Raw genomic sequence first — 11,861 nt, forward strand, 5'->3', positions numbered from 1 at the left:
AATATTTTACTTAACTAATTAATGAGGAAACTGATAAGGGTGTTGTAACCAGTTCAAAGGAGAAGCCAAAACGCACACACAAATTTATATGAGTAAAGAAATGTTGCAATGAACGTACAAATGGCAAATGGAAACAAAAGTAGCTTTTTCTGCAGTGTGGGAGTGAAGCTGGTGGAACTTCTACAGGATAGGACAGAATTTGCATTTTGCATTGCTATTGTCTACAATTTACAGAGTTGCAAAATACTTCAAGGGCAATGAAAGCTAGAATCAGATAACTCAGGGAGGCTGCGCTGTGTGTAGACAATGCATCCTTTTCCATGGAAATACAAAATTTCCCCTTTATTTAGTATTGTTACAAAATGATGAAGTATTTAGCGACAGAATTCTGATGATAACAGGATAAGGTTCTTTCTGGAGGAAAAAGCTGTCTGTTGCTGCATTTTTACCTCCTGAGTGAAGACTCGGATCACTGAGAACTGGATTTCCAAGCTTGGTTTCTCCGTTTTTAGTCCCAGTAAGCAGGCAGATTATTTAATAGCTGGCACCTCAGTTTCCTCATTTTAAAATAGGAGTAGTAAAATTATTTGCCTCACAGGGCTTGCAGGGAGATTAAATGAGAAAAACATGAATTGTGCATACCATCGTGTGCAAAAAATACGTATCAGCTATGAGTGTTTTTATTTATGACTGCAGCTTTTCGGCATGCTTTTTATTTCTCCCGTCCCTCACCTGCTCCTTCCCTTTCTTGTTTCCTGCCCATTTAACTGAAATAGTAAAGAATAGGAGACTTATTTACAATGTTTTAAAGTATAGCTAGAGTCTATGCTTCCTGTTCTTGATTTTAAAACTAACTGCCTAAGTTGTTATGTGTTCCTTTCTATTTAAAAAAGAAAGCAAGCTGGGTGTGGTGGCTCAGGAGTTTGAGACCTGCCTGGGCAGCATAGTGAGACCCTGTTTCTATAAAAGCTTAAAAAAAAAAAAAAAAAAAAAAAAAACCAGTGTGGCCGTGCATAGCTGTAGTCCCAGCTACTTGGGGGGCTGAAGTGGGAGGATGGCTTGAGTCCAGAAGGTCAAGAGTGCAGTAAGCCATGATCATGCCACTGCACTCTAGCTTTATAGAATAAGATCCTGTCTCTATCTAAAAACAAAACAAAACTAAAGAAAAGAAAAATAAAAAGCACCTTTACCCCCAATATTTGCTTTCTTGTTTTTGAGTAATTCTTATCACCTATCTTAGCCCAGCTAACCCTGAATTTAAACACGTGATTCATTTTCTCAGGTTATATAATTAATTGCCAGAGAAAATGGCTGAGAGAGTGGGAAAGGCCCTCTTTGGGGTCTTCTCAGCCCAGCTGGGGATAGGAGACCAAGGCCAGGAGGTAACATACTGGAGCCACATTGTCCAGAGCTCCTCAGTGAGCCTCTCCCCCATCTGCATTCTCAGACCCCAGGGGCCATGTCTACTGGCCAAAGAGTATGTGAGCAGCATGAGCCTAGCACCAGAGAAAACTCCACTCAGCCCTGCCCAGAGGAGTTGGTACAAACGTGCCTTTGCAAAGTTTGTGTTTCTCTTTTGGGTCTGATGGAGGGGGAGTGCTTCAACCTCAGAGGGGAATGCCTGGACGTCTAGGGTCAGGGTGCCTGATGGATTGACCCCATCAGCTCCACTTGCAATTCTGGCACCCCAAGAAACTTCCAGATGATTCGGGTGAAGCTCCCAGGATCTCCCCCTTTGCTCAGCAGCCTGGATTCTTCGAGGAAAAAGAAAGCATTTGAGCAAGGATTGGGGAAGAAACTTCACCTCTGGGCCAAGTTCAGGGATAGGAGGACAGAGCTATAGTGCTGTCTAGGCTTTCTTTACATGTATGGCAACTGGAGTGACGCCTGGAGATAGCCATCTTCACTCCACAGTTCCATTCCTATCACCAAATCTGTCAGGCTCTGGGGAGGACTCCTAGAGAGCAAAACATGCTTTTCACACATTAGCAAACAGCATGATCCGATCTCAGGGGTCAGCCAGGAGGGGAACACAGGCAGATGCATACAGGGCTCCCTGCCTCCAGGACTATTTCTTTTTGCTACGTATCATCTCTAAAGCAAAATTGCTTGTTTTAGCTCTTGATGAAAATGAACTTCCCTTGTCCATTTTCCACAAGCAATGCATACACAGGAAGGAAATGGCAGGTTGTTCATATGTAGCAAGATTCACACTTGGCCAAACCTGGGGTCACAGAGAAGGACATGGAATTGAGGGCAGAAGATCTGGGTTGGAGTCCAGCACTGCTTTAGGTAAGTCATAACCCTTATACGACAGGGATAATGAAACCTGGGATGCCTACCTCACAAGGTCATAAGGATAAGAGATGACGCTAGGTGCAGTGGCTCATGCCTATAATCCCAGCACTCTGGGAGGCTGATGCTGGTGGATTACTTGAGGTCAGGAGTTCGAGACCAGCCTGGCCAACATGGTGAAACCCTGTCTCTACTAAAAATACAAAAATAAGCTGGGTGTAGTGGCGTAGGCCTGTAATCCCAGCTACTCGGGAGGCTGAGGCAGGAGAATCACTTGAACCAGGGAGGTGGAGGTTGCAGTGAGCCGAGATTGGGCCACTGCACTCCAGCCCCGGGAACAGAGAGAGACCCTGTCTCAAAAAAAAAAAAAAAAAAAAAAAGTAATAGAAGAAGAGATGATAGATGCCCAAACATCCTTAAGCAATGAAAAGACCCAGGTGAAGCAGAAGGCCCAGGCTGGGATGAGTGGATGGGTACATTGGTGGAGCAACGAGATCTTGAGACTTGGGGACCCAGGAAGTTCTCCTTTCTGGCATCAGACCAGAGTACACCTTCTTGTCCCGGATTCCCGGGGTGACCAGCAACAGAGGGGCAGCTCTGGCTCCTGGCAGGGCAGGGCTCTCTGACATACCCACCTTCAGTGGGCTGTCTCGCGGTAATTCCTTCAGGCTTTGGAGATGATGGTCAGGGCTAGCTGGGCTCTGGTGGCCTGCAAGTGACCTGAGGGCTACTGCAATTAGGCAATTCCTGGGGACCTCATTGGTAAGCCCTGGAGGATCAAGCCTGGATGTTTTGTTATTGCATAGGGGTTAATATTATGACCAAGTTCACCTTAGGCATATCTCTCTGATTGTCTTTGCTGGTCTCTCTTTCCTTCATTGCCTTGTCTGATTGAGGTCAGAGTCCTTGAATGACCCTCAAGGTACCCCTACCCCACTCCCAGGAAAACCTCTGCTCTGGCCTGCTTTCTCCCTGCAGCCCATGCCGAGAGAGCCTGTGGCTCCTCTCACTTGCATAAGTAGGTGAGATTCTCCAAACACCGCCTGTGGGTGGAAAAGAGAAGGTGTCAAGAGACTGAGCCCTGGGTGTTCCAACATTTAGAAGTCAAGGAGATGAGGAGGAACCTTTCTGCTTTAGCCAAATTACTTCTTCAGAATTGATATTTGGCCGGGCGCGGTGGCTTACACCTGTAATCCCAGCACTTTGGGAGGCTGAGGTGGGCGGATCACCTGACGTTGGGAGTTCAACACCAGCCTGACCAACATGGAGAAACCCTGTCTCTACTAAAAATACAAAAAAATTAGCCAGGTGTGGGGGCGGGCGCCTGTAGTCCCAGCTACTCGGAAGGCTGAGGCAGGAGAATGGCTTGAACCTGGGAGGCGGAGGTTGCAGTGAGGCAGAGATCGCGCCATTGCACTCCAGCTTGGGCAGCAAGAGCGTGAAACTCCATCTCAAAAAAAGGAAAAAAAAAAAAAAGAAAAAAAAGAATCAGTTCTTAGTGGTAACCTTTCTGGTAAAAGGACATGAGCAATATGGTTATAAATGAATGTATGGATAAATTTCCAGGCAGCTCCACCATCAATGGATATCAGCATTTGACATTTTTTTCTTGTTGTTCCATTAGAATATGTAAACTGGCATCTCCAGACTGCTTCCCTTTATATTTCTTTGATTTCTGGCAAGAATTAACATTTCCCCATGATGTTTATCTACTAATTGCAAGTTCCTTGTGGGAATTGTCCTGTCTTTGACCCATTTATCTTTTGGAATCTTGACATTTATTTTACAAATTTGAATTAGTTATTTATGATAGATCTTAATTCTTTGTAATGTTTGATAGAAATATTTTCCTTCTTAAAAAATCTTTAGTAATGCTAATTTTTATAGTGCAATCATTTCAATTGCTTCAAAGCTGAGAAAGTTAAAATTCCCCCAGAGAGCTGATAAACTCTCTTTCCAATTGTCTGCAAGTTCTATCATAATTAGATTTTATATTTAAATCTTTAATCAACCAGAGCTTATTTTGTTGCATGTTTTATTTTAATAACTTTTCTATTAAAAAATCAATAAATGTTTATTATTGTAAAATAGGAAAATAAGAACAAAAAGAAAAACATAAATAGATCTGTGATTTCACATTTAGAGATAAGCACTGTTGACATTTTGATGTGGATATCCCCAAGTCATTTTTTCTATGTATACATTTATTTACAAAAATACAACTGTAAACACACTGTACAAACTGTTTAAATACCTGTGTATTAACAACACATTAATGGCATATTTCAGGGGCATTAAATATTCTTTGAAAACATTATTTTAAATAGTTACAGAGTACTGTTACACTCTATAGATGTACCATAATTGGCTTAATTCCCTATTGTTTTTTCATTAACTTTATTTAAGATATCACTATTATGAACAATGCCACTATAAACATAGGCATAAATCTTGGTCCACATGTATGATTATTTTCTTTGTATAAATTACTTTTTTAGTAACTTAAAAAAATTTTAGATTCTGAGGGTACATGTGTAGGTTTGTCACATGGGTATATTGTGTGATGCTGAGGTTTGAGCTTCTAATGGTTCCATTGCCCAAGTAGTGAATATTGTACCCAATAGGTTTTTTTCAACCTTTGTTCCCCTCTCTTTCTCATCCTTTTTGGAATGCCACTGTCTATTATTTCCATCTTTATGTCCACGTGTACTCAATGTTTAGCTCCCACTTGTAAGTGAGAACATGCAGTGTTTATCTGTTGTTGTGTTAATTTGCTTAGGATAATGACCTTCAGCTGTAGCCATGTTGCTGCAAAGGATGTGATTTTGTTCTTTTTCATGGCTGCATAGTACTCCTTAAAAAATAATACTACACATCATATATGTACCACATTTTCCTTTGTATAAATTTCTTAAAGTAGAATTGCTAAGGCAAAGGGTTTATATCTAGGTATGTATATCTATCTATATATTTTGCCTTTACATATATACTGCTACTTTAAGTAAATTTCTGTCATTTTAAGTACTCATTAACAGTGAGTGTACTCCTCTTCTGTCCTATCCTCCACCCTTGTTAACATTAGCTATTAACATTTTTGTAATTTTATGCTAAATTGATAAGCTAAAATGGTATGTGCATTTTTTAATGTTTCTTTAAAACCAGTGGGTTGAAGTTGAATTTATCACCACTTCCATTTTTATTGCCTTTTTCTTTCTTTATGATTTATCTGTTCATGATATTTATATATTTTATGTACTTTATAGGTTTGTGTATTTTTTATATATTTTCAAAATTGGGGTTCTCACTTAAGAAATTATAATGAGTTTAAACACACACATGTGTACAATGCATAGTTTCGAATGCCACCTACTTCCCAGCTCCATCACATCCTAGCATTTTGCCATATTTGCTTCCTATTTTTGCTAAAAAGTAGAGTGCTGTACCAGTATAACTGTGTGTCTCTTCTCAAGCCTGATCTTATTTTTCCTGTCTCAGAGGCAACGTCACCGTGAGTTTGGTGTGTATCATTCTCATCTCTGTGTGTATGTGTTTGCAGCATATGTATGTAGCTATGAAATATATATGGTAGTTCCTCAGTATCTGTGGGGGAGTGGTTCCAGGATCACTCACGGATGCTCAAGTCCCTGATACAAAATGGTGTAGTGTTTGCACATAACCTATGCACATTCTCTCACATGCTGTAAATCACCTCTAGATTACTTATAATACTTAATACAAAGCCTGTACATTGCTTTGTTTGCCTGGTTTTAACATGGTACTCAGGATGTGACGAATTCAAGTTTTGCCTTTTGGAACTTTGTATAATTTCTCCCCCAAATATTTTGCATCCTCGGTTGATTGAATCCATGGATGTGGAATCCCATGGATATAGAGGACTGACTGTACCATTATTTTGCATGTTTTCAAACTTTTATGCTCTGTACATCTATCTGAAACTTGTTTTGTCATTCAGCAGTGTATTTTCGAGATTTATCTCTGTTGATAAAACAGCTACAAATGGTCCCATTGTATGACTGTATCAGAATTTGTTCGTTGGGTTGGTGGATACTTGTGTTGTTTAGTTTTTTCATTTTACTGTTATAATATTGCAGTAGACATTACATCATCCACAAGTGAAAGCTTCTAGAATTTACTCCTAGAAGTGAAATTGTTGGATTGTAAGATATACGTCCCATCAGAGTTAGTAAGATGTTGACAATTTATTCTTCAAAACGGTTACTCCTGTGAACGTCTCATTGGCAAAATGTGAGTGTTCCTTTAATTTTTCTACCTCATCACCAACACTTGATAGTGTCAGATTATTTAATTTTCACCAGTTTGGTGGATGTAAAATGGTATCTCATTGTTTTAATTTTAAGCTTTCTGATTACTGGTGAGGTCGAACATTTTCTTATGTGCGTGATTGTTCGTTCAAATTTCTGTTGCTGAGAATAGCTTATTCATATATTTTGCCTGTATTTCTATTAGTTCATTGCAAATATCCTCCCAGTTTGCGTCTTGTCTTTCATATCGCCTGTAATGTCGTGTTTCACAGAGTTTACATTTTTGTTTAATGAGATTTATACAGTCTTTCCCTTCAGGAATATCCTTAATGTCTTCATTTCTTCAATTTTCCTTTTTTTTTTTTTGAGACGGAGTCTCGCTCTGTTGCCCATGCTGGTGTGCAGTGGTGTGATCTCTGCTGACTGCAACCTCTGCTTCCCGGGTTCAAGTGATTCTCTTGCCACAGCCTCCTGAGCAGCTGGGATTACAGGCACACACCATCACACCCAACTCTTTTATATATATATATTTTTCAGTAGAGACGGGGTTTCACCATGTTGGTCAGGCTGATCTCGAGCTCCTGACCTCGTGATCTGCCTGCCTCAACCTCCCAAAGTGCTGGGATTACAGGCGTGAGCTACTGCATCCAGCCCAAATAGTAATTCTTTTACAAAAGATACTCTGTGATTTGTTATAATCTTCTGGCATCAGTAGAATTTACCTTAATTAATGACTACATGCTGTTGTTTTAATTTATAGTTGCATTTTATAAGCTCCGTTAAAAATGATTTTTCTGCCTATGCTCCTTGAGGAACCCATGGATCGATAAAATTTGCTGATCAATAAAATTTAGCAAATAGACAGTATGCACAAGTCATTCCCGCCTTTCAGGTAGATGTTGCTAATTGCCTGCATTATTTTCTTCATTTGTGTATTCACATATTCAGTTACTCAACAGCTGTTGTGGGAAAATCTGCTAATGTCCTTGAGCCTGGTTCTAATCATTTCGAGCCAGTTTTATTGGAATTGGCACTTGTGCACATTTGCCATCCTAAGACTGTGTGTTTATGTGTGTGCGCGCCTGTGTGGTATTTCTTACAGGTTTGTGGATGGGGATAATACTCATCTCTTAGAATGAATTGGGTATCAGATCTTGTTTTTCTGTGATTTGGAACTGATTGCATAATACAGAAAAATCTGTTTGAGTATGTAGTAATATTGTTCAGTAAATTTGTTGAGGTCATAATATTTCTTGTGATAGATGAGATTTTTTAAAATAACAACTTTTCAGTTTCCTTTGCCTTCGTCATTATTTTCATGTTACCTACATCTTCTCTTGCCAGTTTCTATTTTGTGTTGTCCATTTGGCTAAGCATTTCAAGTTGATTGTCATAAATTGTGCATTGCAATCATTTATATTTTAAAATCCTTTATATCAGTTGTTAAATCATTGGCTTTGGTTTTAATTTTGTTAATTTATACCTTTTCTTTTGTTTATTATATTTCCAAGGGGTTGATCTATCTTATAATCTTCTCACAGAATGAGCATCTATTTATTATTTCCACTGATTTCCGCTTTTCTAGTTCATTTCTGTCCTTATTCTTTATTATTATCTCTCTGTTTTCCTTCATAATGACCGTCTTCATAAGATTTTAAGTCAAATGCTTATTTCATATTTCTAAAATAAAAGCACATAGATTTATGCCTTAACTTCTGGGCCCTGATTTATACAAAGCCCCCTCCATTTTGATATGGGGTGTTTTCAGTTTTATAAACATCTCAAAAGTTATTATCATGTTCTTAATTTTCTACTTCAGTGATCCTTAATGTTTTTGGCACCAGGGGCCAGTTTTGCGGGAGACAATTTTTCCATGAATGAGGGTAGATGGGCGATGGTTTCAGAATGATTTGAGCATATTGCATTTATTGCACACTTTATTTCCATTATTATTACATTGTTAATATATAATGAAATAATTATATAACCATAATCTACTCACCATAATGTGGAATCAGTAGGAGACCTGAGATTGTTTGCCTGAAACTAGGCGGTCCTATTTGGGGGTGATGGGAGACGGTGACACATCATCAGGCATTAGATTCTCATAAGGACCATGCAATCTAGATTCCTCACATACACAGTTCACAATAGGATTTGCGGTGCTATGAGAATCTAATGCCACTGCTGATTCGACAGGAGGCGGAGTTTAGGCGGGAATGTGACTGACAAGGAGCAACTGTAAATACAGATATAGCTCCGCTGTTCACCTCCTGCTGTGTGGCTGGGTTCCTAACAGGCCACAGGCTGGTACTGGGGGTTGGAGACCCCTGTTCTACTTGAACTTGTAGTTTAGGAAAGTTTTTGTGGTTGTTAGACATTGATACCTATTAATTTGTTGCTGCTGTAAATTTTTATTAATATTTTAATATAATTTTAAACTAATAGAAATGTTAAAAGACTAGTATGAACTCCTATACACCTTTTACCTAGGTGCACTGTTGGTTTGTATTTTTCCCTAGTTATCATTCACTCTGTCTCTATGTATATGTGAATGTTTTTCAGAACAATTTGAGAGTAAGCTGCATACATACATATATACCTAAATACTTCAATATATATTTCCTGACACAAATATTTTCGTTTGTAAAATTAGAAATTTAACAGTAAAATCAGGAAATTTCATAATGATACCATATGATTAATCCCACCATCCACATTTAAATTGTCAGTTATTCCAATATTGTGTTTTTATATATATATAAAAACATATATATAGCATATATAAATATAAAATATATGTGTGTTTTATATATGTGTGTGTATACATGTATATACGTATATATGTAGAAAGACAGAAATTGAGGGTATTTTAGAATTTATAATGACAGGCAAGCAACTGAGATGGCTGCATGCCTATAGCAACCACTATCTGTAGGCCACCCAAGCATAAATACTTATTTTCTTCTTGTACCCCGTTTTTCAGAAGTTCATGTTTATTTTCATCTTTACTATTTTTTATTATTCATATACTATAGATTCATAGTAGAAAAGATAAAGCAATATAACAAAAATCGGCAGAAATGTAGAGATATGCATAGAGTGCGTAGAGATAACCACTGTTAGTATTTAGATGAATATTTTATAGACTTTAGCTTTCAATCAACAAAAATTCTAGACATTTTTTCTAGTTAAATATAAGTACATTAAAAATGGAGTTATATTGTATGGCTGTGGTTTTAACTCCCTTTTAAGTCTTAGTTTATTTGACATACTTCATAGGTAATCTTCGTAACAACTTTGCAAAGTAGAGCCACATTTTTAGATGAGGAATCCAAGGTTCAGAGAGGTTCAGTAAACTGCCCAGGTCACACTGCAGTAAGGAATGGAGTTTATAATCTAAACCCTGAACTGTTTGCTGCAAAGGCTCTTGGTTAGAGATTTTTTTGTCTGAGGCTCCTTCATTGCTTTTACTTATTCACATTTAGTTTTATTGCATGTGGTGAGAAAATATGTATATTTTTTCCTCTTGATTCAATTTTTGGGGCCTAATTTGAGAGTTAGTATATATGTACCAATGCCCACATATGGAAAAAATGTATAATCTATGTTGGTATTGAGTTCAATGTATGTGTATTCGTTCTAACTTATCAATTGTATAACATAACCTCTATTGTCTATTTTTGTCACATCTTCAATGTCTTCCAAATTTTTGTCTATTTAAATTTGTCTTTATTTTTTAATATTGTCTATTTTTTTCTTAGCCTTGAAATCAATTAAACCCTCCCATTACAATTGCTTGTTTTTTAATCTATTTCTCTTTGCATTTCTAACTTTAGTAATCTCTGTCTTCATAGTTGATTTTATATATTTTATCATAATCAGGAGCTTCTTTGTATCCTCTCCGTATGTTTTTGGCTTCAAAATCTCTTTTATATGCTATCAACTTTACCAACTGTTTTCTTTTTGTTGTATGAGTTTCCTCATAAAACCTTTTTATTTTAGCATTTCTGCATTTTTTTGGTAACAGATTCCTATTTTTAAAAAACATACATATTGTTGGGTCTTATGTTTTAATCTAGCATGAGAATTTGTCTTTTTAGAAATCAATGGCCTAAATGTATAAAGTTCTTTGGGGTGAAGCCAGTGTATTGATATGAGATGGGCTCCCAGCTACTAGCTGTGGGCCTTCTGCAAGTTCCTTAAATACCCTGTGAGGAAGCTACTTACAGGCATCTTTATCTGTAAAATCATGTTAATAAGCATACCAACGTGAGAGAGTTGCTTCGAAGACTAAATGAGATCAAGAGCACTCACAAATAGAAGCATATTAAAGCATATTAAACTGATTATTTGTAAAATGCAATTGTCAATATTTGCTATTGTAGATATTACGTCTGGAAATACCATTCAAAGCAAGTTTCTTGGCAATTATAAAGCAAATTGGTTAAACGATGATCTATTGCTCAAAATGGGGATAATCAGTTCTATACTTTTCTCTAACCACATTTTAAATTTTTCTTTGAGATAATGGGAATAACTTACAAGAAAAACTGCTGAGAAGCAGTGGTCCAAAGCCCTTTAGAAGCTCTCAGGGTTCAGTTCAAGTTGTCCATCTCCATTTCTGGCTGTACCTGGAGCTTCACAGCTTGACTTAAATTCAGCCATGTCAGGAATCACTCACTGCCTTGCTTTCCATTTAGTTAATTAAGTGCTTAGGTTTACGAATAAGTTATTTGCTCTCATGACGGGTATGGAAGCTGCAGGCTTTGCTGTGCCTCGGCAATTCTCATCAGGCGTGGAAAAACTGAAACTAAGAAAAACCAAGCAAGCAATGATAGATTTTCTACTTCCTGGATTGTGTGACTTGCTCATCCAATGAAAGGCAATGAGGGTGGGGTGGGGGGGCAACCAGAGATGAGGACTGATTCTCAGCTTGTGGTTCTCCTCAGCAGTCCTCCAGCCCCTATACCACTGGAACCTCTGCATCAGTGAAAGCTGCTAGGAATTCAAAGGGCATTCACATTCACTTCTGCTCCTCAGGATCAGAGGCAGTGAGGAAAGCTAAAAAAAGTCTCAGGTTTAAACTGGAACCCATTTTTAACTTTTCAAATGTTCTTAGTATTTTAGGATCCAGAAAACCTTAAAGCAGACAATTCTATATTACCAAACTGAAGAATAGTCTATAATATCATAATCTGATATGCTCCAGACTGACCTGATTTAGTTTTAGTTGTATGAACTTCAAATCTCTGATGGCTTCTGTTTGATCACTCAGAGGAA

General features: G+C 37.9%; 1 protein-coding gene across 2 annotated transcripts in view; it reads right to left on the reverse strand.

The window, feature by feature from the left end:
• LIPC (lipase C, hepatic type) overlaps nucleotides 1-11,401 on the reverse strand; it is a 162,232-nt gene extending 150,831 nt beyond the window's left edge. For both annotated transcript variants that reach the window (XM_033189968.1, XM_033189969.1), the window contains exon 1: nucleotides 11,124-11,401. The gene's annotated coding sequence lies outside the window, so the exon portion shown is untranslated. The remainder of the gene's footprint in view (nucleotides 1-11,123) is intronic.
• Between the last annotated feature and the right edge of the window lie 460 nt (nucleotides 11,402-11,861).

Source organism: Trachypithecus francoisi, unplaced genomic scaffold (assembly GCF_009764315.1).
Source record: "Trachypithecus francoisi isolate TF-2019V2 unplaced genomic scaffold, Tfra_2.0 Lachesis_group3, whole genome shotgun sequence".
Lineage (NCBI taxonomy): Eukaryota > Metazoa > Chordata > Mammalia > Primates > Cercopithecidae > Trachypithecus > Trachypithecus francoisi.